At 40.3% G+C, this 23,978-nt stretch overlaps 1 non-coding gene across 1 annotated transcript; it reads left to right on the top strand.

Annotated features, from left to right (window-relative positions):
- The first annotated feature begins 18,630 nt into the window (after positions 1–18,630).
- Positions 18,631–18,749, top strand: LOC145409720 (5S ribosomal RNA). The gene has a single exon (XR_013899167.1). It is a non-coding gene; the product is annotated as a 5S ribosomal RNA (ribosomal RNA).
- The last annotated feature ends 5,229 nt before the right edge of the window (positions 18,750–23,978 follow it).

Below are 23,978 nucleotides of genomic sequence, written 5' to 3'. Positions count from 1 at the left end.
GAAAGTTGCACGGCTATCCCAGAGGCATAAGAAACAACAGTGTTTTGTGAAGCCTGATTGCAGTCCCATCAGCAAACCGATCACTTTCAAGTCTCCACACAACTTCCATTTGTATTCTCCATATTCTATGGGATCTAAAAGGGCCCCAGTGTTTTCATAGCACTCTTTCATGTGCAATGAATGTCCTCAAGGCACAGAAGATTTCATACTTCCATTGTGCAGCAATACCGCCTTCAAGCGTTTCTTTGACAAATCAATTAATAAACGCCATTGAGAAGGATCATGCTCCTATAAAAGGCAGCGAAACAGCCCATCAATGTCGTTGCAAAAACATAGTGGTCCATCAACAGTAAAATATGAAGAAAGATATTCATTTCGTTTTCTGAAGTATGTTACTCGAACATCTTTCTTGAGCAGACATATTTCCTTCAAACAAGATGCCAAAAGTTCAGCCTTGTCCTTCGGTAGTCTCAAATCTTGAACTATGTCATTCAACTGTCCTTGAGAGAATTGTTAAGGTTGTCTTCACTGTCGGCTAAAAACTTGAATCCTCAGCTGCTTCATCTGACTCAGTTTGGGCTACATCTTCGTCCTCATCGTCGCTACTGGCGTACCATCTTCTGGTGGTAATGGAATGGGAAGATCTTCATCGTTGTGCAGCACTGGTCTTACAGTGGATTCCAAACTGGGGTAAGCAATCTTGTGCATGTTCTCAACAGAAACCACGGATATGCTGACCTTGCAGAATTAACAATCTATGGCATGATCTTTTGGCTCCCGCCATATCATAGGAACAGTGAATGGCATTGCCCTTTTTCTCTTATTCAGCCAATTTCTCAGTCCATTCGAACAAGCTGTACAAATTACATGCAGTGCCCATATTTTGTCTTGATCTGCAAGAGCACAGCCAAAGTACAGATGACAGACCTTGATATCATACGTGATGTTGATTCGCTGTCATTTGGGGGTGAACGGACCACAGACATTGCAAAAACGATCGCGGCTATTTTTGCATTGCCTTGACATTTCAACTGATTCATTAAACTACAACAGCTGCAAAAAAAGCATAATCACTGTTAAGAACAGGAATATACAGTATATGAATATTGTTATACTGTATATGGTTTCAACATGAAGGTTCATCATTCATCATAAAACCAGACGTGGTACGAAAAAACGGATGGGATTTTCGGAATCAGTACCTAAAACTGTATCAAAAACACCATAAAACTTTCATAATTTTTTCCTACTGACGTGTATAATCTATGAAATTCGAAGATTGAGATGATAAAGGTAGTATTTGCGTTAGAATGCGAATTGGACAGTGATACGTAACCTAGCTACTGTAAAAATTCTTCTTGTACAGCATGATCATCATGGCACCAACAGTGAAATGATGAAATTTTGTGTAAGATATTCATAGGATGCAATATCTAAGACTTATTGCACAAAAACGTAATATTGATGTAGTTACACCTTTCACTGTCATATTATTTTTCTGGCAAAACACGAAATACCTAAACATAAACGTAGTAAAAAAAAAAAATCAATAAACGAACAATAATGCACAAATTAATATTCTACGATAATGTAATGAGGCACGTAACGCAGTATTTCTACAGAAGTGACATGGAACTCTTAGCCCAATAGAAGTACTGTACAACTTTCATCTTTGCTTTAGCAGTAACTTGCTGTTTTAGTTATAACAGTTGTTATAAGAGCATCATTCCGACGTTAAAATATTTTATCAATATATCATAAAATCAGTTGTATACTATGCATCAAAGAAAATGTTTCTGCTGATAAGGTCAACGAGATCACAGTTATTTGACAAACCTCGTCAAAACAATGAGAAATGGCGTTCCCCCGAGCTAGACCCTGTATTGGATCATATAGCCCCTCTAGATTACAGGAACGCGCTACCACTCCCAGCACGGCAGTCCTGGGCGAGGCTCAAACTCGCAGTCCCCTGATTACGAGTTTAATGATCCACCATTGAGCCACCGTGCCCCCGTCAAAACAATGAGACCATAATAATGTCGAAGAGGTGTCCATATTTCACTATGATGTTGTTGCCTACCTCGAAATTACACATCATGAAGACATGCCGCCTTTGAAATTAAGCAGCCTCATATGAACGGCATTTTTTTTTTTTTTTTTTTTTTTAGCATCAAGGTCTTTATAATGTGCGGGCCACTACGAGATTAATTATTGTTTTTTCCGGGACTTGTGCTGACGCAGCAACTCGGTCAGTAATGTGACATTAAATCTGTATACGTAACGACACAGGTTAGGCTACGCGGTGAAAGTTATAACAATCACTTCAACGGAATGCTCTGAAATGTGTGGGGAATAGTTAGAAATCATTAGGAGACACGACATCGTAACTATTTTTGTGCATCCACACATCATGTTTTAATGTGAATTATAGTTATGACAAAATGAAAGTTTCAACATTTGATTATCTACTATGGTCAAAGGATTTGCTGCTTGCACTATGATGCAGTTAATTATACAAAGCAATATTATCAAGAGCATTTTCACATACGGCATAGCTACATTAGTTCACCAGGAAGTGAAACTAAATTCCAGTCGGGGTTCATTCAGGCATAGTATCTGAAAGCCCAACTCAAATCAGTGAAGTTGTAAAGGTTACAGTGTTACCACACGAATCACAAAACGGTTTGGTTAGCGAGGTACCACTTCTTTTGTGAGTTTCTGTCCACACATAAGCACGAACTATTGGCAACATATAAACTTGGTACAGTTTAAGAGTGTAGCCTGGGTCTGGCAGTTGGTGCACCTGCCACCCGTGATGTATTTACAAGTTTGTTGTGTCTAGAAAGGTTAATGATTGGGTTGCTAATCACTGTTTAACCTGTCACGTCCCGAGGTTTTCCGCACCTCCGACATCTCCCAGTCCCGAGGTATTTTCAAAAGAAAAATTTTTGGCTAAAACCTCCGCCTTTGGTGAGAAACATCGAAAATTCATAGAGAAATCGCTCACCTGAGGTTTAAAAAACTCAATCCAGGTAGGAGTTCCTCCTTACCTGACTGGGTTTTCTAACATGCTGGCACCAAAGAAAACGAGTTCTATGGGAGGGTAACTATTTTATCCACTCATAAACGGTATTTATTTATTTACTTGGTACGAATTTATATGTAGTATGAGAGTATATTGGTTTTCAAGCAGTAATATAGGCATTATAAGCATTGTTTCACTCACTAACTAATCACCATTCATTACCTTTTTTTCCCACATTACCTGATCATCATTTCTGACTGTTTCTTCCTATAATGCTATGTAAACCTTGTCCTCCACATTGTCATCGATTGGGGAATCACTCTGGCCCTGAATGTCATTATTGGCCAGGTCACTGATAACAGGTGAATTTCCGAGACAATGGCGTGAGAGGGGAGGGGGGAGGTTATGCGGTGTAAGGCATTGTCCCTGCTTGGCATCTTGTAGAGGAATAGAGGAAGGTGTCCCATGTATAAATACGAAAAATCACGCGCGAAAATTAAAAATTGTGCAAATTAGGGACCTTGCAATTGCATGACATACCGGTACGTCGCCAGGACTAGCAAATGCAAATCGTTGCAATGTACCCATACGTCGACGGGAGGGGGAGGGTTAAAACGGACACGTGACAACAAATCATATATCTGGAATACCGCAGTATAAGTAAACATACGGACGGGTGTATTCCATTATTATCATAGATCATTTCGTTGATACATAATCTTTAACTGCAATGTTAACCAAATGATATAAGAGATTTCCTTATCATAGACTGATCCAGTGGGTGCTCACTCGCCTTAAAACTGCTTTTGTCTTGTGTTGCCAGATCATGCAGCTCACTCATCAATGATTTATTTTATACAAAAATCAAAACATTTCTATAAACTGTATAATGGCATCATCTGTCCATAAAATAACACGTCATAAGCAGATGTGGTTACCGGCTGCTGCCACTGTCATAAATCGTATTTCTCCCTTCCGTTTCCGTTATCTCTTTCATTGCTGGATGTTGTGCCTGGGATCAGAACAGAACTTTTGACCGCCAGTGTACATACGTTCATACGTAAAGATGCGTACATAAGTACGTACATATGTGCGTACCTATTTAAGTTCATATGTGTGGACATAAGTACATACATGGTGCATACATACGTACATGGGAGCATGCGTAAGCATGTACATATTTCATACATAAAGATGCGTATGTGATTACATACGTGGGTGTGTACCTAACTAGGTACGTAGATGCATATGTAACTATGTACTCGGGTCCATAAGTACGTACATACATGCATACATACTGTAGGTAATTAAATTCCACATCGCAGGTAACTCACCATTGTTTTGGTCGGGGGTCATGCAATTGATATTATGTGCTTCTATTTCCGAATCACGATCCTGTAAGAATGGTCTGGAGCACAAAATGGTGGCCGAAACAGTTTGTACATACCAGTGTAACACCAAAAGGGTGCGGTGCAGCCAGTAAGGGAAGCACCAGGAGTCTGCAATGGTTTGTGAATCCGAGACCTGAATTGTCAGAGTTGCCACTTATTACTTTAATAATTTACTGATTCAGAACTACAATTTATTGTTTCTTGAAATTAACAACATATAGCGTCATGAATTTTTAGTTTTATAGGGAAGCTACTACCACTTTCAGTATCAATGTTACTGGACCTCTTCCCATTTTCATACTGGAAAGTTCCACATCTGCTATGGTAACTCGTTATTTTTAATGCATGGGTTTTCGCTTTCATACTTAGTAATCATTATTTCATCCATTTTATACAAATTACATACATTGCATTTATAATACAACTGTATGACGTCATATTCAGTAGCATTTTGATACAGTATTTATAATGGATCAATAACCACAAAACAGCCAGTTCTAGGGATAGAAAGGCACTTAGGACCATCATTTTGGAGTTAAATTCTCTTCATCTAACCTATGACAGTTACATGTGTTATGCGAGGTGATTTTAAATCGGCTTCCCGTCCTAGAAACGCCTAACTTGCAGTTGGGTTCTTTTCTAGACTGAAGCTAGACCACAATCACAAGAGGAACAGGGCATAAAAACTCTGGGCAACAACCTACACGTATATTCACAAGTTCTCAGATACAGGAACAGGCAGACAATCTCACAATATTTATGCCAAATCATTTCACAGGCTGCTGAACAGGTTAAGTGTATCACGCAGGATATAGGACAGACACTGTACTGATTTCAGGGTGAATGGGTGTGGCAACAGTTCACTGTCTCTAGACTCGTGCCTTTGTATTCTGGGTGGGAGTTAGGTATAGGTTACACAGTGCACAGTCTCTATACTTGTGTCTTATTATTCTGGGGGAAAGTTAGTAATTCACAGTTTCTATACTCGTGTTCTGTTCTTGGGTTTCACTTTATACTGAGTATGGTCACTGGGAGAAAGCTAGGGATTGATGTTCACTATGCACTGAATACAATCACAGACGGGAGGGTTAGGTATTGGTATTCACTTTCCACTGAATGGGGTTCTCACTTAGGCACCGTCTTTCACTTTAGTTTCACTTTGTTACACAATCACTTGTCGATGGGCAAGGGGGGAGGGGGGAAGGGGGACTCACAGGTGCTGGCCTGGTGTCATCAGAATCCCTCCTGGATCCCTCTCATCTAGCGGCCATGGGACCACTTGCAGGGGCGTCATCTCTCGCTGAGGGCTGCGGTCGGGCGTTGTGAAGGGCCAGCTTACTCTCGGGGCTGGGGACAGGGGTCTGGCCCACAGGGCTAGGGCTAAACAGTCTCTCCAGGTGTTCTCGTATGTGCCTGGTGGGGGAACAGCGTCACTTCAGCCAGAGACTGGGGAATTCTCGCCTGGGGTACAAGCGGCACCATCAGGGTCCCGGTGACTGTGGTTCCCTTCCTGCAGCGTCGCCTCGGAAAGGAGTCTGTCAGGTGCGGGTCTTCCTCTGGCACCGGTTGTATGGAGTATAGACCCGGGGACAACACTGGGCCTCACCACCAGTCCTCCAGTGGGGAGTTCTCCTTCTGGGGGCTGCCTCAGTCTGGGTGGAGGGGGGAACGACCTGCTTCACCACAGGTGGATGGAGGTGAGCATAGGTCACGCTCACGTTGCGAAGTCACAGGGGGCAAGGGGCTTTTCTGGCTCCTCTCCCTAGTGCAGCTACAGGCTGTCGCCAAGGTCCCTTGGGCAACAGGAGGCCAGCTACAGGCAATCCCTTCCCTGTTGGTATGACTACAGGCCGTTGCCGGGGCCTGATGTCCTGACTGGACCACAGACGAAACGCAGCAACAGGCCGTCACCTTCCTACGGGCATGGCTACAGGCCGTCACTGGAGTCCCATATGAAGGACAATGTGTAAGCGAGGAGTGGCTACAGGCCGTCTCCTGTCTACAGGCGCGGTTACAGGCCGTCACCTATGTCATGCCCTCTGAGGCTACTGCAGAAGGAAAGGGGATGTGCCCTTCTCTCCCCATGTGCGGCAGCAGGCCGTCACGAGTTCTGAAGGGGGTGTGGGCAGCACAGGGAATGGCTAGAGGCCGTCTCAAGAGTGCGGCTACAGGCTGTCGCTTTATTAGGGTGCGGCTGTAGGTCGTCGCTTTATTAGAGCAGCTACAGGCCATCTCAAGGGTGTGGCTGCAGGTTTTCACTTTATTAGAGCAGCTAGAGGCCATCTCTGGGGTTGAGCGGCTAAAGGCCGTCTCTGGGTTGCTGCCTGGAGCGAATATTTCAGCTCCACATCCAGTCCTGATGCAGGCTGGGTTAATGGAAGGGGATTGTGCCTGGGCTGAGGTGTTCACGCCGGGTGCATTCCGGAGAGTAAGGGCATGCGGTTACCTGGGACTTGCACCCATATTGCATGGACGTCCCACTAGCTCTTGTCTTCCCTTCCGTTGTCACCTCCTGGGGGTGTCGTGGTGTTTCCGGGTGTCTTTTTTCTAACACGTAAGATGTGCGCAATTACCATTCACAAACAGGACCTCTCAGTGGGGAAAAATCTTCCACAGGCAGTCTTTATGACTATGACCATATTGTTCTGTTTAGGACCATCGTGTGGAGGTGTGTCTGACTATATGCTGATATTAATTACTATGTGGCACTGTTAATTACCATGAGGTGGTGAATTGGGTGTTGTTTATGACCATGAGGCAGTATTTATTAACATATGATGGACTAATTCGAGCAGCTTTGTGATTTTAAGGATTATCGGATTTAGATTTCATGGATTAAATTTTTCGAAATGTATGGTGATAGTGTTATATTTTGAAATGTGGACTCACAAGCAAGCCTAATTCCGGTTCAATCTTAACCTAACCTAACCTAATCTAACTGAATCGGTGAAACCTAAATCCGGAAATCTACAAAATCACAGTGTTATAATTCGAGGAGTTTATGATCACTTGTGCTGGGTGTCATAATCATTTGATTATGATCCAATGACGTCCACAGACAAGCGTCTCTGTGAGTACATCTTTTCTATTTTGCTCTTTCGAAACGGAGTGAGAGAGAGAGAGAGAGAGAGAGAGAGAGAGAGAGAGAGAGAGAGAATGTTGTGGTAATCTGTATCGTCCTTTCTAACATGTGCCTCGCATTCAGCAGCAAAATATCAGAAAAAAAAAAAATCAATGTGCTGTGTACCTCTGATTTGGTTATGTGCATTTCTTTTGGTTATAAATTAATTCAAAGCATAACAGAATTATTATTTTTCCTTTTTGAACAAGGCATGTGCAGGAGAGGGATGCCTTCACGTGGTGGCACCAACCCTGGCAGCTCCAGTGCCTGATTGTGTGAACGTTCAACTGTCACCTATCTCCCCCAAAATGGGATAGTGGACTGCAGGAGTAGGATTAATTTAGCCTGTATTCAGTTAGGTAACATCCATCTGAAAAGGCTGCATTAATAATAACAGTAATTCAGGAATAATTTTTTTACAATCCGCTGATGGCAGGAATGCAAGGGCAGGTTGGACGGCGTGTACATATACAGTAGACCAAAGCAAGGCGGGGTGCGACATGAAAAATGTTCAGCTGCCTCTGTATACAGTACACTTCTGTGTCCATCACGTATTTTCTCATTCTCTCATCCACACACACGAAAATCATTCATTGCCTTCTGCTCATCGAACTCACTACCTACCCTCCTTATCACTCGCCATGTATAACGGCGTGTAAATTTGTACATAAACAAGTTTTGGTTATTGTCATGTGTTTTTCCACACAAATTACCGCCAGAGCACAACTTTTAGCATCCACTTAAGCAGGTACACCCCATTCGCCAACAACCATTTCCCAATTTTCCATTCATATCTGCAGTCAAAAACAGTCTCTCGCCTCTTTCAAACTTTCTCACGCAGGCTTTCACTTTTGCCCGAAACTCATCTTTTAGTCAGATTGTTTGATCCTCCATTGGTCCAAATACACACAAAAATTGCCATTGACGGTAATTGCAGTTTAAATCTTACCCATACAATCCAAGATCCAACTGATCCCTACTGCCTTCTATTTTCCATCGACATCTTGCATATAGGCTAGCAATACAATCGCCGTTCTTTGCCCTGTTACCCACATCTGCCCTGGGAAATGTACCCAACCCATACTTCCACTCTCACACACACACCTCATCATTTTGTCTCAATCAGTCCACATACATCAACTTTTGCACCCTCAGACACCTGAACAATCAGCTCATCATCCGCACCTCTCACATGCCCAGTTGCTATCCTTATCATGTCCTTTGTCTTTTGTCACCAACTGCAGGTCCGTACTGGTTCAAGGATTCCTTGTATTTTTAGTTAGCTAATTTTATGGAGCGCGAAGAACAAAACCTCCACAACCCACTTTCTTGTCAGGAAGGGAACATACGTGGTTTGGTCATAAGGTTACCACCCAGCGCAGTAAATGAATTCCTGGCGGCTTAAAGGATATCATTTGGCTAGCCAATCAGCATCGAGTCAACTATGGGTAGCCTTACATCGTGGGAGTGGATGACGGGAGCTCCAAGCATCATCAAATACAAACAATGCACTGAAAATTAACCAAAGGTTGTTCAGGCAACGCCAGTATGCTTTTTTTTTTTTTTTTTTTTTTTTTTTTTTTTTTTAAGGCAAAGCAGAATAACCGTGTTAGTAAAAAATATGAACAAATACTGTACAGTTCTAAAATTGCCCTTGATGGGGAAAGGAAGTCCGGATGATGATGATGATCGCTATTGTTGATGTACAACACAGTACGTGTCTTCAGTCCTGTTTTTGATGTTTGTGGCAAACCTTCCAATATTTTCAGTCTAAGCCTATTCTATGTTCAAAATGACTTTGTTACATCAGAACATCTAAGGTAAACTGAGACAGTAAAGCTTTGACAGTACTCGTATTAAATATATCCCGTTATGTAGTCTAACATAAACTGTGGGAATATCATGATATGCATTTTCAGCGATGACCATTGAGTTGTAAGAAAAAGGAACAAGGTGTGTGTGTGTGTGTGTGTGTGTGTATATATATATATATATATATATGCTAAACGTGAAATTTGGTTAGAAAAAGAGTATCGGCGAAAGATACAGGTAAGTGTGTGAAACACTTTTGAAATAAAAATAATGCCAGCATTACAAGGAAGTACAAGATGATTTCTTGAAAGCCACAGTATAGTTACATACTTTTGTGAAACTGTCATGATGACTAATAATCATACAAGACTATAGCATTCCAAAATTGTTAATATGGTTTGATGTTTGATTTCATATCCTTTTTACAAGTGTAAATAAAAAAGGGGAAAAAAAAATGTGTCTGGAAGTACTGGCCGAAGAATTGTGTCAAATTTGAAGCGAGATGATAAAGGAATAAAGATACTGCGTCCAAATAAAAGTATTTGGAGTAAAGTAACTGGGGAAGTAGTACGTGTCCGCAGATTTTATTTTACGTAAGAAAGAAAGAGCCAAAGGCCAGAAGCCCTTAAGATTGTTCCAAGAAAAAACAAAAACAAGATAACACAACATCATGGTGAGAAAACCTAGTAATGATTAAGGAACCCTTGCAGGCGTGATCACGTTTATAAGAGACGCGTTGTGTAATTGTCAATTTCACAAGAATTTAGAGATATTGCTTGCATGTATAAGCTGAATCAATATACGAGAGGGAAAAGACGGGTTTTGACACTTGTCGCGTTAATAGTAGCCAAATTATGTAATCAAGTGATGGCGTTTTTATAATTAAAAAAATTATGAATATTGAGTGGAAAACCTTGGAGTAACATATAACGATACATTACAAATGCATAATTCATGCAGTCAAATATATTGTTCTTATATTTGAGGAAATTCGTTTCAGTTTGAAAGTCGGGTGAAATATTTACTATTATGAATCAAAATGAATTATACTGTGAATGAAAGTGGAATACACATACTGTTGGGATTCCTTACATTTCAAAGAAATGTAATTTATGGAGGTGGTGTCTGAAGGAAACGTTTGTTACAACTGTTTGTCTCTTTTACGTTGAGAAAAATGGAAACATGAGAGGGAGACGAGAGTCGTAAATCGAAAATATAAATATATATATACGAAAAGTGAATAAATCATATTATAGTATTCTTGATGACGGTAAAAGAAAATGTATATCAGCAACATAACAAACATTTGATTTACCTGAGAGTGACGACTAACTGATGGGCTATACTGTAGCTAACCAGAACACCTACTGTCCCCGTCCGCAACCCCTCACGTCTGCAGCTACAGTGCTATTCTGTCTGCAGGGTGACCAGATTTCTAAGGCAGGAATATGCTAGATAGCGAGCGAAATTATGCTAGATTGGCTTAAATTATGCTAAATTTTTCGTTATTCTTATTACGTTCGATTTCAATTATTTTTAAAGATTGATATGGTTTTACTATGTTGTTAACTGTATAAACCCATATCATTATAAGCCTGTAAATCTGTACATGCCCATCCGCCATCGCCTGTGATTTCCTGTTCTAAATTCGCTAATAAACCGAAAGGTATAAAATAAGAGGAAGTAAGGATTGTTTCACACTTTCCTTTCATGATGTTCATATAAAACAAATATCTGTCCTTTGTGAGGCCTATTGGTTTCTGTCACTTTAGAAAATTCGGGGTTAGGAGTGAAAAATTATTCCCCCAGAAAATTCCGCCAGCCGCTACGTAATAAATTTTGCAGCAATGTAAGGACTGAAATATCTAGATGTAGCGACTTTTCTGCTGATTTGGCTACCCTGATCAAGTGTTGCAGTATACCGTATATTGAAAAAGATGGGAGTGTAATACATGCTAACCTTAGTGCTTACTTTGATGTATAATGTAAAATATAACAAAATAATTCCAAATTTAGATTATGCCAAACTTATGCCAGATTTGACAGTATGCTAAATTTTATGCTAAACCAATGATTTTCCGGAAAAATATGCTAATTTTAACATAATTAAGCTAAATTTGGTCAGTTACTGTCTGTGGTTGTGCCGCAGTGATGCCACTCAAAAAATTGAAAAATCCCAAGACTGTCCTCTGAAAAATCCCGATATACAAAAAAAATCCCAACATTTAATATACAGTTATTAAACTTACCCAAAACAAACAGGAATTATTGTTCAAAAAACTTGGAGTGGTTCATCGTCATCACTGGCATCCTCCACATTGCCTGGGGACAGAGTTCCCATGCCTCCCTTTTTCCTGGCAGCTTCTCTGTCTACGTAGCGTTGTTGACACTTCCCACTTCGTAATCTTTAATTTCCAAACTCCCCTCTTACAGTTTCTATCCTTCTATTTGAGCCTTCATCGCTAGCTTCCTTTCTGGTCGTTCTATAGCCGCTGTTGTAGACGGCCATCGTTCTTCTCCTAGATCTATCAACAGTGGTGTTCCTCAGGGCTCTGTCCTATCACCAACTCTCTTCCTTTTATTCATCAATGACCTTCTAACCTGTACATCTAACCCTATCCACTCATACGCTGATGACTCCACCCTTCACCTTTCCATTCGGTTCCCACAACGCCCATCTCAACAGTTACTTCAACAAACAAGGGATGAGGCTATGGCACACCTAATGTCTGACTTGGCTCGTATCTCTGACTGGGGTAAAAATAATCTTGTTGTTTTTAATGCATCTATGACTCAGTTCTTACACCTATCAACCCGTCAAAATCTTCCACAGGTATACCCACTAATGTTTAATAATATTCAGCTTAATCCTGCATCATCCTTGAACATGCTTGGGGTTTCATTTACTCGGGACTTATCTTGGAAAGATCATATTACATCTCTTGTAAAATCTGTTTCCAAGAGATTGGGTGTGCTATGCTGACTCCTTTCTTTCTTTACCCCTGCACAATTGTTGACTCTATACAGGGGTTTTATCCCCCCCTGTGTGGAGTACAACTCTCATGTGTGGGGAGGCTCCCCACATACAGCTCTTCTCAATAGGGTGGAGTCAAAGGCTTTTCGTCTCATTAACTCTCCTCCTCTTACTGACTCCCTTCAACCTCTGTCTCTTCGCCGCACTGTTGCATCTTTATCTCTTTTCTATCGCTACTTTAATGGTCACTGCTCCTCTGAACTGTCTGCATGCATTCCTCCACCTCTACAACGGGCTCATAGCACCCGTCCAGCAGCAAACTCTCATCCCTTTTCTGTCCAACTCTCTAATGCAAGAGTTAACCGTTACTCCCAGTCCTTCATTTATGCAACAGGTCAACTCTGGAACTGTCTCCCTCTGTCTGTATTTCCTGCTGCCTATGATCTCCAGTCTTCCAAACGCAGTGTGTCCAGGCATCTCAAAATGAACGGATCTTGAATTTGGCTCTCTCTTGTATTTTGTTTTTCTCTTGGAGGGAACTGTTATTGCGGGCTCATGGCCTTTGGTTCCTTCTTCCTCGCATAAAAAAAAATCACATGAATGGGAAAGTACAGTTGAAAAAGAGGACTTGCATAGTTAATATTGAAAAATGGCCCGCCCCTGTGAAAGAAATAGTTATAGCTGGAGTTACAATGAGATCAAATCTACGGATAGAGAAAGCATAAAAGAGAATTTAATTCACTCAGGTGAATTTGATGAAGAAAATGATATGTTAACCCTGCTGGAAACACACAGGGACACCGTAGCATTATCCGGAGGACAATTAGGGTGTACTAACTTGATTAATCACAAGATTAATGTGCACTCAGAAACACCATCAGTTTTCGTACCAGCCTACCGCATCCCACAATCTCAACGTACACTTGCAAATCAGTATGTCGATGAAATGTTAAAACTTGGAATTATTGAACCTTCAGTCTCCCCGTGGAATGCCCCATTATTCTTCGTGCCCAAACGAAATGGAGAAATGCGTGCGGTAGTAGATTACCGTAAACTAAACAATCACACAATCCCAGACCGATTTCCCATGCCATTGCTAAGCGACGTTCTACAGAATATTGGACCAGAAAATAATGTATTTTCCACAATCGATCTACTAAATGGTTATTACCAAATACCGGTTGAACAGGAGTCACGTAAATACACTGTTTTTTCCACAAATAGAGGACACTACCAATATACAAGGATGCTGATGGGACTGAGGACAGCCCCAGGCACATTGCAGCGTCTTATGAATTACCTATTGTCCGGAATTTTAGGACAAGGAATATTTGTTCATCTTGACGATATTAGAATCGCAACGAAAAATATTACAGAACATCTCAAGAAATTAGACTTACTCTTACAAAGGCTTAGTGATGCTGGTTTAAAAATTAAGCTTTCTAAATGCAAATTTTGCTTTAAGGAAATAAATATCTTAGGCCACAAATTAAGTTCTAATGGTATTCACACCACTGATGACAAAATACAGGCAGTGAGAGATTTTCCTGAACCCACTACGACTGACGAAGTTAGACAATTTTTAGGTCTAGCTGGGTACTATAGGTCATTCGTACCATAATTCTCTCATATAGCCTTTCCTCTATTCCAACTACTCAAAAAAGATGCTATATTCCAATGGGAAGAAGAACAAAAACAAGCATTTAACAATCTAAAAATTAAACTAACAAATGCACCTTGTCTGGCATATCCGGATTTCACAAAATCATTTATTATCTGTACAGACTCTTCTGTTAAAGGATTAGGGGCTGTACTGATGCAGGAAGATAAAAGAGGAAAGAATCAACCAATTGCATTTGCCAGCAGACAAACAAAAGGTGCAGAGAAAAATTATTACACTACAGACTTAGAGGCACTTGCAGTGGTTTTTGCATTACAAAAGTTTCGAGATTTGGTATATGGTTACGAAATACACTTATTCACCGACCATAAACCACTAGCGGGTATGTTTAAAGAAAAACTCCTCTCTGGGAGGAGAGCAAGATGGAAATGTACAGTCGAAAACTACAATGTACATATTCATTATATACAAGGCAAAATGAACATAGTAGCCGACGCATTATCTAGGAATCCGAACACAATTCAGGTCGCGGCATTAGATCTAAAAGGAAATATCCCAAACCACGATGATATCACAAAAGCACAAAGACTTGACCCAATATGGTCTAAAGCTATATGCAAGTTAGAAAGTGGAGATGACATACAATTACCCAAACTGCATGTACCACTCGAACAATTCACAATGGTCAATAATACTTTATACAAGATCAACCCGAAGCAACGAAAACGCCAAAGAAATACTAACCAATTGGTAGCACCTAATGACATGATACCCCAGGTATTACGAACGATACACGATAGCCCACATGCAGGACATCCTGGAAAGGATAAGACATTCAAACAAGCCCAGCTGTTATATAACTGGCCTTCATTACGAAAAGATATAAACAATCATATAGACAGATGCGAATCATGTGCAAAACACAAAGGATACCCAATCACACCTGCACCGCTGGGTAATTACCCTGTACCACATCAACCATGGGACGTTGTCGCTGTTGATTTACACAAGATGCCATTATCATACAATAATAACCAATACCTATTTGCAGCAACGGATCATTTTTCCCGTTATGTCATTTTAGCTCCAATTAAAGATAAAACAACAGAGACAGTAGCAAAGGCAATAACAGATAATGTAATATGTCGCTTTACTACCCCAAAGGTACTAATAAGTGATAATGGAGGAGAATTTAATTCTGATATCTTACAAGAAATATGTAAACAATACAACATCAAAAAGGTTAACGTTTTAGCCTATCACCCAGCATCTAATGAGTTAGTAGAGAGACAAAACAAAAAGTATTAGATGTGCTACGACACATTCTCACTGAAAATTATGCTAGCTGGGATGATTGGATTCCCAGAGTAGGAGCCTCAATTACTGGATCTATAAATAAATCCATAGGTGACACACCACATTTCATTATATATGGGACAGATAAAAAACTACCATATGAGCTCCTAGAAGGTGACAGTCTGCCCAAATACAATTACGATGATTACTCTAAACTCCGTTTACGTGAATTCCAGGACATGCACAAAAGAGTCAAAAAACAATTAACGATGTCCAAGGAAGAAATGACGGAGGCATTTAACAAGAAGGCAAGAGATTCACCTATCAGCTTAGGAGACATTGTTTACGGTATCATTCATACGAGAGACGATAAATTATCCCCAAAATTTGAGAGCCCATACAGAGTAATTAACATAAAAAGCAAACAAAGTTTTAATTAAGTCACTGTCTAGTGGCGAAGAGAAACAAGTTCATACTGACCATTTAAAACGAGTTTCAAGGGAACTATCCAATAATTATTCAGCATCGGATACAACCGAGCAAGCGAACCTAACTCATGAAACCAATCAAGAAAACAACAATAATTACAAAAATAAATTAAGGTCATATACCAAACAATCAAACATAAGTCCAACTGTTCCAATAAAATCTACAGTACATCATTTACGAGAATCAAATATCGATTTAAACTCCTTCTGTAAATGAAATAACAATCAACCGTAACGCACATCATCACTATCATCGACCATAGCATGACCATATTAGGAAATTAATAGATTTTTTGGTCGGTAGGTGGCGATGAAGGGACTTATGCTATGGATTCTCCTCTACATAGCAAGACGATATGCGCACTTAGACCCCCAACACATGGTACGGCAAGGATGCCTCATAGCTCCAACGGCCACGACTTCAATCGTAAAAGACGTCATGAGTAATGAAATAAGTCTGGATTACTTGTATGAATTACCTTCTTATCTAGAAAATATAGCAAAACCCATGAGAACTCTGGACTTCATGATAGGAGGCTATGTTTCACAAGCACATAACACAAAGGAAGTGGATGAAATAGTGAAGTTAGCGAAATGGAAAATAGAACAGGCTAAGTCAACTATGCTCATCATGATCCAAGATATCCCATCTTATGGAACGGAGGTATTGAGCAACAAGAACAACATCACACGTACTCGCCAAAAGCGCGGTTTGTTCGACCTGCGTGGCGCAGTTCTTGGGAACATCTTTGGATTGGCTACAGAGGAAGACCTTAAAGAAATAAACAACAAATTTAATAAAATAGCTCAGGTACTAATATACCAAGATAAATTCATCACAGGACATAACTCAGCAATGAAGACAATTGTGAAAAATCTGAAAAAGGCAGAAAACATAGCTCTCGAAAGTGTAGATAAAATAAATGAAATGGAAGGTAACATAACACTTTTCCAACACTTCTCCATCATCACAGAACATATTGACACGATTCTACAACAATTAGACGACACTAGAGTTCGTTACAAGGCACTTATGCAAGGAATTTCGAATGCTGGTGATGGCAAGATTACAACTGACTTACTTCCAGTTCATGAGCTACGTCAGATAATTAGTCAAGGCATACATAAACATAAATTGAAACCTTTGTTCCGAAGTAGGGAATTCATGCAATATTATCCATATTTAGAAGCAACACTAACACCAACATCAGTAGTAGTTCACGTACCATTCATAACTGAAGACCTGTTCACAGTATACGAAATACACCCCTTCCCTTCTAAGAATAATAACACTTTGGTCATCATCAACATCAACACAGACACCGAACTCATCATGGTCTCCAAGAGACGGAACATTGTCACTTTCGCAAGTGAATCAACGATTGAACGAAAGTGCCGCACATCCTTACATGCTATTCACCTTTGTCCTGCGTACATTTTCACGTTTCAGCCTACTGATACAGTCCCTTGTGAAATGGCTATCATCAGAAATAACAATATGCATCATCATTGTAACTTCACTTTTGCTCCAGATAAGCTTGTACACCATCAACTCATCGGACACTCACAGTTTTTTTATTTCACTCATAACACATCAGTTTACATAGTCTGTCCAGATATACCACCATCTCATACTTCAGCCTCAGGATTATACATAGCACCAGACTACTGTGCGGTATTTACACCATCCATCTCCACTTTATCCACCATCAATCACTACGCCATCCTCAATCATACACACAAACATTTCCAACCACTGCCTGATATGGACTTAAACATGAGCACATGTATTAAGTTGACTTCACCTAAGTTTGAAACTATACAACTGATCAATGAAACAATGAAGCCGTGGCAAGATTTGAGTTTGAGTATGTTCTACCCATATTATGTGTATAGCCCAGCACCTAATGTCTTTATAATCTTCTGCATTGTATTTGCAGTAGTGCTGTTCGCAATGCACAGAATGCATGCAAGAATTGCAAATTTGGAGTCAGTATTTAGTGGGGGTTAAGATAACATCCAAGTTAACCCCCCTGAATGAAGTGTACATATTATATATATATATATATATATATATATATATATATATATATATATATATATATATATATATATATGTTACGGAACAGAGAGAGATAATGAACACTTCAAGTGAGAATACTAAGATCACTACTGTCCCGCAAAGTTCCAGGTTCAAAACAAAAGACTTAGGTAAAATTACAAGTTAAAGTTTATATGCTCAAACTAACAACTAAACATTCAGGACTCATAAGGATAATGTAATGGCAAAACAGGTTAACTGCAATAGCCTCTATTAACATGAATTTAGCAAGAGCAAATTTATCTCAGTCAGCCCTGATAAATGAGAAAACCGGATAATGCTCAGTTAAAGCAAGATATATTATTACAGATACAAAATATTATTAATAATGGCTGACATTAAAAACTCTACATGAATCACAAAAACCTTACCAGGCCTAAGAATTAACGCCTTAGGCCATACAGTACAAGAAAAACGGTAACAACACTTATACTCAAATTATACAGCAGCTAGATGGTTGGAGACTTCCTGAGCACTCACAAAAATAATAATACACTGTACAGGGGAGGACAGAGATGTGAACAAAATGAGGAGTAGATCTAAGAGGCAATTAATGCAGAGACTGAGCTCATTATATAGGGGCCGGCAGAGCTTGATTCAACTTGTAAGAAGGACGCGCAAATGAGGGCACAGAGGACGAAGAGTTGACACTCCTGCTCTGAACAACAGAAAGAACGACTTACTCTACTATAAGGGGGAGAAGGGGGGAGTGAGGTAGAACATGCAAGCCTGGTCACTATGGAAGCCACGAGGCGAATCGTGATCAAACATGCAGCATACTGTACGTTAGAATTATACAAAGGATACGGCCATACCACGTTGAGTACAGCGCTTCCCGTCCGATCAGCGAAGTAAAGCAACGTTGGGTCTGGTTAGTACTTGGATGGGTGACCGCTTGGGAACACCAGATGCTGTTGGCACCCCTACGTGTCATGTGGGGTTGGTGGAGGATTAGTGCCCCTCCCTGTAAAACAATTAACTCTAAGCCCTTGGCCACCCCGTGTGGGATACATGGCGTCTGGCAATGGATTGATGGATGGATGATGAAATCATAGGCTATGTAACACCTCCCCACAAAGAAAAAGAAATTTACAAAGGAAATTTCTTATTACTCTAAAACAATCCGTCTAAAGTCTAGATAAGCAATCTGCAATAACATTTCCTTTCCCCTTGACATGTTGTATGTCAATGTAGACTCCATCTTGTCCATCTCTGATTTTTATCTTTAAACTTACTAAGGAATTTCGGTGGGTTATGATCGGTATAAATGACTATGGGGTCAAAACCAGAACACAAATAAAATGAAAAATGCTGTAAACCCAAAATCAAGGCCAAAAGCTCTTTCTCAATAGTTGAGTAGTTCTTTTGAGGTGGAATGAACTTTTTACTGTAATAAGATACAGGGTGTTCAATACCCTGATCATCCTCTTGCAGCAAAACAGCCCCAGCTCCTGTATCACTCCTGGTCGAAAGTCTGTCTAAACACAAACACATCCTGGCAGTGCAGACCTTCCAGTACTCTATCCATGAGGTGCTCGAAAGTAGCCAGTGCATTACACAGGCCAAATGGCATCACTTTGAACTGCAATAAACCCATCCCAAATGAATGGGCTGTTTTCTCCTCATTTTCTGCAACTTTCGCCTGGTGATAACCTGCTTTCACGTCTAGGATGGAGAACCACTTGGCACCTGACAGAGCATCCAGCATGTCAGCAATGCTTGGCAAGGGATACACATCCTTCACTGTTGACTCATTCAAGGCTCGGAAATCCACACAGCACCTCACTGAGTCATCCTTCTTCCTTACCAGAATAACTACTGATGTTGGATGTTGGTTAGGGCAACCACTGTCTTAGTATATGGTGGTCTTTGGGTGTTGAGCCCATAACCTGTTCTCTGTATAGTTATTATTGTATTATAAACCACAAGCACTGACACTCCAGGTCGTCATTAAAATAAGTGGTGAACATAACTGCTCATCTACCAATTGCATCGTAGCACATGTGGTAACGACTTACAATATAACGAAAAATTACTGCACCAGTACATATTTTTCCCAAAATATTCTGACTCAGTAATGATGGAAGGTTGCTTTGTTAGACTTTTGTATTATTGTGCTACCGTCCATAATGATGAGATTATCTGATTTTGGAGCATGTAATACGCCTAGAAAACCTCCATGTCAATCCCAATTGGCACTTGACATTGGAACTTGCATGTGACAGAGATGAGACCAGGTAAAGGAGTAATCAGGCACTATCACTTTCCCTCATCTATGCATACGTGGCAGAGATATGGCCAGATTAGAATGTGATTTAGCACTGATACGTCCCTTCAACCACGCATATGTAATAGAGGTGTGTCCAGGCTAGTGTTTGCTCTGACACTGACACATCTCAAGCCACACACATGTGGTAGAGACGTGGCCAGGCTAGCGTTTGCACTGAGAGTGACACATCCTCTTCATCCATGTGTATGTTGTAGAGATGTGGACAAGCTAGCATTTACTCTGGCACTGAAACATCCTCTTATTCACAGATATGTGGTAGACTACGAAGGAGAAATTATTTATATGGATATGAATCTGGGCAGACAAACTTAGTTCCTATGCTTCAAAATTTGCGATCACAATCCACGACGAAGACTGCAACCTCCAAATTCAGTGACATTATCTCCACAGTTACCAGACAGTAAAATTACACCATATCCTTAAGGGCAAGCATAACAGGTCTACATAATCACACTTTTTTCTCTCATAAGGTATAAAATATAACATTTCTAGACCTATTTTTGGCGATGATCACATATGTGCATGTCCATTTTAGCATAGCACATCACAATTTTATGGAAACTACCTTTTATCATTTGGGTTTAATTTACTGGATGCAGACGCTTACTTATAAAAACGAAGTTTTTCTTGGTATATTTGAGGTTTCGAAGTTTTTTGAAGTATGTCGATTCCTCGTATAAATTCAGTGCCTCCAAATAAGTCCACATATTTCATCCAAACTGAAATGACAGAGCAAGAAGCTCTCCTGCAAGACGTATAACAGAGCGAATTTCAGTGCACTTTTGCAAAGGTCAAACTACTCAAAATCGTCGAGCTTCAGACTTCCTTCGATGCTGCTTTCCAGGCTCGTCCGTGTACAGCATCCAGCAGTAATCCGCGAGCATACTTTCATTCCAGGAGCCTAGATAGCGATACTCCATTGCACTGATATCTTGATGGAAGTGTTCTCCCTGTTCGGCAGAGACGGCTCCCAGGTTCTGCTCAAAAACTTCAAGGTGCGAATGAAGAAAATGAACTTTCAGTGACACGTGACACTCCATAGCAGCAAATGAATTCAGAACTCTCACAACACCATCTTCATAATCCGGTGACCTCTTGTTTCCCAGGAAATTTTCACGCATCCACTTGAATGAGGTCCAGGCAGCCAGTTCCACATCAGCCAGGTAGGTGCGAAATATGTGGTCTCTCAGAAGTTCCTTTATCTGTGGGCCGATGAATATTCCTTCTTTCAGCTTAGCTTGTGATGCCTGGAACTTTGCTTGTGACATATCCGAATCATTAAGTGTTTCTTCTTCCCAGTGACTTCACGAACTGCTTCACTGAGCCGAGCTTTAAATGAAACGGAGAAAGAAGAATGTCTCTGGGAGCAACCAGGGGTTCATTCGAGATGTTCGAAGTTCCTGGCTCGTATGTTTGTCTAGGTGGCCATGCCGACTGCATGTAGTGCTTGAAAGTTGCACGGCTATCCCAGAGGCATAAGAAACAACAGTGTTTTGTGAAGCCTGATTGCAGTCCCATCAGCAAACCGATCACTTTCAAGTCTCCACACAACTTCCATTTGTATTCTCCATATTCTATGGGATCTAAAAGGGCCCCAGTGTTTTCATAGCACTCTTTCATGTGCAATGAATGTCCTCAAGGCACAGAAGATTTCATACTTCCATTGTGCAGCAATACCGCCTTCAAGCGTTTCTTTGACAAATCAATTAATAAACGCCATTGAGAAGGATCATGCTCCTATAAAAGGCAGCGAAACAGCCCATCAATGTCGTTGCAAAAACATAGTGGTCCATCAACAGTAAAATATGAAGAAAGATATTCATTTCGTTTTCTGAAGTATGTTACTCGAACATCTTTCTTGAGCAGACATATTTCCTTCAAACAAGATGCCAAAAGTTCAGCCTTGTCCTTCGGTAGTCCCAAATCTTGAACTATGTCATTCAACTGTCCTTGAGAGAATTGTTAAGGTTGTCTTCACTGTCGGCTAAAAACCTGAATCCTCAGCTGCTTCATCTGACTCAGTTTGGGCTACATCTTCGTCCTCATCGTCGCTACTGGCGTACCATCTTCTGGTGGTAATGGAATGGGAAGATCTTCATCGTTGTGCAGCACTGGTCTTACAGTGGATTCCAAACTGGGGTAAGCAATCTTGTGCATGTTCTCAACAGAAACCACGGATATGCTGACCTTGCAGAATTAACAATCTATGGCATGATCTTTTGGCTCCCGCCATATCATAGGAACAGTGAATGGCATTGCCCTTTTTCTCTTATTCAGCCAATTTCTCAGTCCATTCGAACAAGCTGTACAAATTACATGCAGTGCCCATATTTTGTCTTGATCTGCAAGAGCACAGCCAAAGTACAGATGACAGACCTTGATATCATACGTGATGTTGATTCGCTGTCATTTGGGGGTGAACGGACCACAGACATTGCAAAAACGATCGCGGCTATTTTTGCATTGCCTTGACATTTCAACTGATTCATTAAACTACAACAGCTGCAAAAAAGCATAATCACTGTTAAGAACAGGAATATACAGTATATGAATATTGTTATACTGTATATGGTTTCAACATGAAGGTTCATCATTCATCATAAAACCAGACGTGGTACGAAAAAACGGATGGGATTTTCGGAATCAGTACCTAAAACTGTATCAAAAACACCATCAAACTTTCATAATTTTTTCCTACTGACGTGTATAATCTATGAAATTCGAAGATTGAGATGATAAAGGTAGTATTTGCGTTAGAATGCGAATTGGACAGTGATACGTAACCTAGCTACTGTAAAAATTCTTCTTGTACAGCATGATCATCATGGCACCAACAGTGAAATGATGAAATTTTGTGTAAGATATTCATAGGATGCAATATCTAAGACTTATTGCACAAAAACGTAATATTGATGTAGTTACACCTTTCACTGTCATATTATTTATCTGGCAAAACACGAAATACCTAAACATAAACGTAGTAAAAAAAAAAATCAATAAACGAACAATAATGCACAAATTAATATTCTACGATAATGTAATGAGGCACGTAACGCAGTATTTCTACAGAAGTGACATGGAACTCTTAGCCCAATAGAAGTACTGTACAACTTTCATCTTTGCTTTAGCAGTAACTTGCTGTTTTAGTTATAACAGTTGTTATAAGAGCATCATTCCGACGTTAAAATATTTTATCAATATATCATAAAATCAGTTGTATACTATGCATCAAAGAAAATGTTTCTGCTGATAAGGTCAACGAGATCACAGTTATTTGACAAACCTCGTCAAAACAATAAGAAATGGCGTTCCCCCGAGCTAGACCCTGTATTGGATCATATAACCCCTCTAGATTACAGGAACGCACTACCACTCCCAGCACGGCAGTCCTGGGCGAGGCTCAAACTCGCAGTCCCCTGATTACGAGTTTAATGATCCACCATTGAGCCACCGTGCCCCCGTCAAAACAATGAGACCATAATAATGTCGAAGAGGTGTCCATATTTCACTATGATGTTGTTGCCTACCTCGAAATTACACATCATGAAGACATGCCGCCTTTGAAATTAAGCAGCCTCATATGAACGGCATTTTTTTTTTTTTTTTTTAGCATCAAGGTCTTTATAATGTACGGGCCACTACGAGATTAATTATTGTTTTTTCCGGGACTTGTGCTGACGCAGCAACTCGGTCAGTAATGTGACATTAAATCTGTATACGTAACGACACAGGTTAGGCTACGCGGTGAAAGTTATAACAATCACTTCAACGGAATGCTCTGAAATGTGTGGGGAATAGTTAGAAATCATTAGGAGACACGACATCGTAACTATTTTTGTGCATCCACACATCATGTTTT

Source organism: Coenobita brevimanus, chromosome 82, assembly GCF_032717465.1.
Source record: "Coenobita brevimanus isolate Jiangsu-jjx chromosome 82, ASM3271746v2, whole genome shotgun sequence".
Taxonomy (NCBI): Eukaryota; Metazoa; Arthropoda; class Malacostraca; order Decapoda; family Coenobitidae; genus Coenobita; species Coenobita brevimanus.
This window is presented reverse-complemented; position numbering and strand designations above follow the sequence as displayed.